Raw genomic sequence first — 6,000 nt, 5'->3', positions numbered from 1 at the left:
TTATTTTTGAAAATCAATGTATATTGATTTATATATTGGTGTGCTTTTGTGTTGGCAGCATGGTGGGACAGTGGTTAGCACTGCTGACTCATGGGACCTGGATTCAATTCCCACTTGGGTCACTGTCTGTGTGGAGTTTGCATGTTTTCCCCGTGTCTGCATGGGTTTCCTCTGAGCGCTCTGGTTTCCTCCCACAGACTGAAAGATGTGCTGGTTTGGTACATTGATCTGAACAGGCATTGGATTGTGGCAACTAGGGGAATTTCACAGTTACATCATTGCAATGTTAATGTAAGCCTTACTTGTGACTAATAAATTAACTTTATTTTCTGAACATGGCTATTACCCAATGGTGCATGATAGTAGTCTTGAATGCTTAGAAAACGATGGAAACTATTGATAGATGTACAGTCACTCCCTTAGCCTTTTTTTGGAAGCCGTATTGAGTTATGTATGTTTCTGTACACCCAGAAGAAGATGCTCATGTGCTTTCAGATACTATAAGGAGAATAAGGGCAAAAGTTGGTGATGGAGCAGAAAATGTATCATCTTTTGATCCTGATTCTGAGATGAGTTTCCAACCTAATATTCATAACATCGCTAAGATCTCTTTCTTCCACCTTGATGATATTGTTTGACTTCATCCTGTCTCAGCTCATCTACTGCTGAAAACCTCACTCATACCTTTGCTACCTCTAGACTTGATTATTCCAGTTGATGGTGCACGTTTTACTCTCCATAAACTTAAAGGCCTCGCTTGCCCTGAAACCAGAAAATCCAACCTGAGGTCAACGAATCTTTCCATTGTCCACCTCGCACCCGCTCTTATTCCCCTGGCAAGCAGGACGGCAGAATTTGCCCCAAAGTTTCCCAAGACTTTGTTACTGCTCTCTTAACTTGCAACAAGTTTCTCCATCGCCCTCTTTTTGCTGGTCTAAGTTGGCACCTGTTTAAGTAATGCCTTGATTTAAAATTTTTCATTCTTCCATCCATGACCTTGAAGCTCCCAGTCTCTGTAATCCCCTCCAACCTCACAAACCTCACATGTATCTGTTTCCTCCAAATCTGGTCTCTTATGCATTTCTAATCTTTATCACTCCACCATTACTTTCAGTTGTCCATCCCCGAGATCTGAAGCTCTTTCCTACATCTCACTGTCCCTCTAATTCACTTTCTTTCTTTAAGGCAGTTCTTAAAATCTGCCTGTTGATTTCTTTCTGATTATCTGACCTAATATCTCCTTTGTGGCTCTGTGTTATACTTGTTTTTTAACACCCTTTTGAAGCGCCTTGGGATCTTTTCATTACTCTAAAGATACTAAACAAATTTAAGCTGTTAAGGTGTTGTCTTAGCAATAACAAAGGCCTTTGAGACTCTGAGAGTCAAACAAGACATCAATCTAAGAAGTCAGAAAGCGGAAAGGCAATACAAGGTGGGGAAATGTTGGTAGCGAGTGAAAAGGCTATTATCAGTCTGGCTGACAGCTCTTAAAATGTTCATGTCCTTACTCATTCCATTCCGTAAACACGAAGAGACTTTCCCTTTACAAACAAAGGCTGAAATCTTCTCTCTACATTCGTGGCTCGGATCGGTGCCACAGCAATGGAGTTTCAGCTGAAATGCCAAATTCCCTGCTCTCACTCACAAAGGTGTTACCATGGATGAGAGCAGAGAATACTACCCAAATCTTTAAATACATCAACCACTCACTGTTCGTTCTGCCCCTGATCAAGTTGTGTGTACATTCTTAAACCTTCATTCAGTCCTTTTGTTTGTTCTTCTCTGTTTTTTCTACCCGTTTCTTCTACCCGTTTTTCTTGTTCCCCAAACTCTCATTTACAACTTATTTTCTTAAGATTTACAATTCTAACTGGTCTGATTTTATATGTCCCTGTTTATCGCAATGAAAACATTGAACATTCCTCATGTCCCTTGTAATTTTAGAACCTTTGTTTCTATTCGGAGGTGGAAACACTTTGGATCGTTTGACTAATCTTTCTCTTAGTTGACTAAGCTTTTTCTCACCTTCCCAAAACTACAAGGGTGTCGAGATAAAGGCTTTGACCTATGAACTAATTTCAGCTCAGCATCCAGCCTTGAAGTTTTAATCCTCTGTCCTCCACATGTGCAGCCCAGTGGCATAGTGAATAGCACTGCTGCCTCACAGGGCCAGGACCCAGGTTCAATTCTGGTCTTGGGTGACTGTGCAGAGTTGCACGCTCTCCCCATGCCTGTGTGGGTTTCCTCAGGGTGCTCCAGTTTCCTCCCACATTCCAAAGTTGTGCAGATTAAGTTGATTGGCTATGCTAAAAAAAGGGTCCCTTAGTGTCAGGGGATTAGCAGGGCAAATAAGGGGATAGGGTTTGGGAGGGGTTGTTGTTGGTGCAGACTAAATGGGCCAAATGGCTTCCTTCTGTGCTGTAGGGATTCTGAGTCCTTTTCACTGCAGCTAATGAATCTTCCAAAATAATTATTTCGCCAATAGCCTGGTAAGTTCCTTCTATTTTTAATGTTCTTACCTACCTGTCAAAATTGCTCTGTTTAATCCTTTAAAATACAAGTCCATCCAGACAGCTTACTTACATTTCAAAACTTTTGTCTGTAAATCTCTGGTACGAATGCATGAGGACTCAATGTTCGGATCATAGCCATTGTACACCTTTCTTCACTATAGTATACTACCTTGATATCTCTTCTGGCAGAGATGCATATACTTCACGAGCCCTATCTACTGATTTAGTTTGGAAGACCAGCATCCAAATTTCATGTGACCATTTCATTTGTGTTGTTATCTTCTCAAGTGAATTGAAAGATGCTTCCACATCCCTGTCATTAAATTTTGGAAGTGCCTGTATGAACTCAAACATCTCCCCGACTAGGTTGTTCTATACAAATACTCTGATTCCCTGCTTTAATCATCAGTCTTTTAAGCTGAAATTCTTCTTTTCTTTCCTTTTCTGTTTCTTCCTTTCCAATTCAAATTTTCTAATTGCCATTTCTCTTTGAAAAGCTGTTTGTTTGTCCTCTCTTTCCCATATTTCAATTTCTTCATTTCTATTTCACTTTGTAATTGAATCTTTACCAACTCAATTGCCTCACTTTTTGATCTATCCAACATCCCTTGCACATCTAAATATTTTGCTACACTCTCAAGTACGTCGGCTTTCTTATTTCCTTCCCCTAATTGTAACTTATCTGCCAATTCCATCAATTTAGCTTTGGTCACACTTTTCAAACTTCCCAAAGTTATATTGTCTATTCCTTAGCAAGTCTTAGCTATTGTTGGAACCATGTTGCAGTCACCTTATCTTAAATCACAGGGTATCTCACCGGGTGCAACACGTTCCTCATTCTTGTTACTGTTAAAAGCCACAAATTTCCCTACACCCAAGGAATGACGCTTCACAAATCCCAGACAAGCCTCCAATTTTGTTAAGAACTCCGTTGATGACAGATGTGACAGTATCTCAAAATCCAGAAGGGTAACTTGGAACACCAGTTCTTAATTGTTCATTTTGCGATTTTGGCTCAATGTAAAGAAAGATACGCAAGGTCTGGTCTTGATGTAACCACTTAAATAAAATACTTATTAACAGGTAAAAGCACACAAGGCCACAATACAAAACAAAGGTGCACCCATCTCCAATAAAAACTACACACATTTTGAAATTAACTTTGTTCCCATTTATCCACATTCCTGAACTCTGAGAAATCTTTCTTGACTTAAAATACTACCCCATAAAGCTTATCTTGACAGGTTAAATATGCAAATACTTACCACACATTATTTTTCTTTACTTAAGAAGCATGCTTCTTGGCTTCAACATGAAATATGTGAGCTTTTCAAATCAACTGATTTTAACACAAACTTGCTTTCAGAACTGACATTTCCAGCCAGGCATGACAATGATCTTAGCTGTTCATCCTGCTTCTCCTCTTTCTTTCCTCCCCTGTCTCTTGTCAGTACAGAGCAACCCAGATACTGATGCTCTGTATTTCTCTTTTATTCTCCTATCTGAGTGACTTGCCCCTTATACGCTGGAAGCCTAGGTTCTAAATGTCCCCGTGTTCAACTCATCTCTTCTGCAGTTTTAACAACTAAAATTCTATGTTCTATTGTTCCCCACTTCACTTAAGTAAATATATGTTTACCCTGCTTCTAAACTAATTCACACCTCAAATCTCCTCCAGACAGCTGCACCCTGATTAATTCCCCTTTCCTCCCACTCTCCAAATTTTATTTTATCCAAGCTACTTCAATTTTTATTCTGTCCAATTCTTACCTCTTTATTCAAGCTTCAGTGCCATAAGAAATTCAATTACCTAACTTGTGGTCAAGGCCTTTTTTTAATGAATGCAACTCCTGCAACATGCAAAGCTTCACATCATCCTAGAAAAAATGGCCCATTTGAGAGGCAAACCATCTACCACCTTATACGTTCGGTCATTTCACCAGCAGCGTACAGTGGCTGCAGTACACATCATTTATGCACCATCAAAAAGGCAGGAGAATGGGGATGAGAAAAACATCAGCCATGATTGAATGGCAGAGCAGACTCAGTGGGTTGAGTGGCCTAATTCTGCCCTTATGTCTTATGGTCTTATGATCTACAAGATGTACTGCAGCAATTCACCAAGGATCCTTCAACAGCACCTTCCAAACCTGTATCTGGTACCACCTCAAAAGACAAGAGCAGAAGACACATGAAAAACACTATCTGCAAATTCTCCCCATCTTGCTATTTCTTCAGTGGTTCAAAAACGTGGAACACTCTTCCCAATAGCACTGTGGATATACCTAACTTCTTGAAAGGTCTTGATGCTTTGGAGATAAGCAAGGAATTAGTAAAACACTAATTCTCAGTAGGCTGAGGTTTCTTGCAGTGGAATTTCAGAGGTTGGTTCTCAGGTGTACTTCAACTAGAACATGTTGAAAATCCTTCCCTAGGTGGAATCTCTCACCTTTAAGGTATTGTGTTAACCACCTTGGCTGCTTATTGACTTACAAATAGTTTAAAGGCTTTTAGTGGAACCATCTCTCAAAAAACTTGATTTTAAAAGCAAACAAAATGGTTTCCTCAAAATCATTTTCCAAATAAGGGGCTACTGTTTACATTCTTTACAAATCAGGTGTTGATTAACATCTTGGGAGTTTGTGATGCTCAATGTTTTTGTGTTTCACTGACCCAAATTGATACTACCCCCGGAACAGTTTCAGAAAGAGCATTGATTCAGCATCAGTCTGGAGTGTTCCTTCTGTTCCCTCACGAGATAGGATGTTCCAATTCAAAAAAAGAATCAGCTGGCCATATTTTTTCCCGAGCCTTTTACATGCAGATTTAAAACATAAAAATCAGTTCAAAAATCATCAAATCCTACAAAGCAGAAGCAGGCCATTCAGCCCTTCGAGTCTGCACTGGCCACAGGCCCTATTGCCAAACCCCATGCATTTACCTTAGCTAGTTCTCCCTGACACTAAGGGGCAACTTAGCATGGTCAATCCATGCTAACCCGCATATCTTTGGACTATGGGAGGAAACCGGAGCACCAGAAGGAAACCCACACAGACACAGGGAGAATGTGCAAACTTCACACTGACAATGACCCAAGGCCAGAATTGAACCTGGTCCCTGGCACTCTGAGGAAGCAGTGCTAACCATTGTGCCACCGTGCCACCCCAAAAATGACAAAAGAAACAACAAATACTGAAAACAGTCAAAAGATCATACAGTCAGATATCTTTCAGCACCATCCACCGTAATCCAATATCTAGGTACATAAAACCACCCCAAACTAAAGTTACTACTGCTAGTGAGAACAAAGAGCTCAAGCTCCCCAAGATAACATGGGGAAAGAGCTATCAGAACCCACAGTATTATCTGAGCAGTACCTTACCAAAGTGAATTGCAGGGGCAACATAGATTTAATGGAAGGATACAGAACGCAATTTTGTCACAAAATGACAATACTTCTTAAAAATTAAAATTTTAATTGCAACTT

Source organism: Carcharhinus amblyrhynchos, chromosome 26 (genome assembly GCF_965287045.1).
Source record: "Carcharhinus amblyrhynchos chromosome 26, sCarAmb.v2.hapA, whole genome shotgun sequence".
NCBI lineage: Eukaryota > Metazoa > Chordata > Chondrichthyes > Carcharhiniformes > Carcharhinidae > Carcharhinus > Carcharhinus amblyrhynchos.
Note: the sequence above shows the minus strand (reverse complement) of the source record.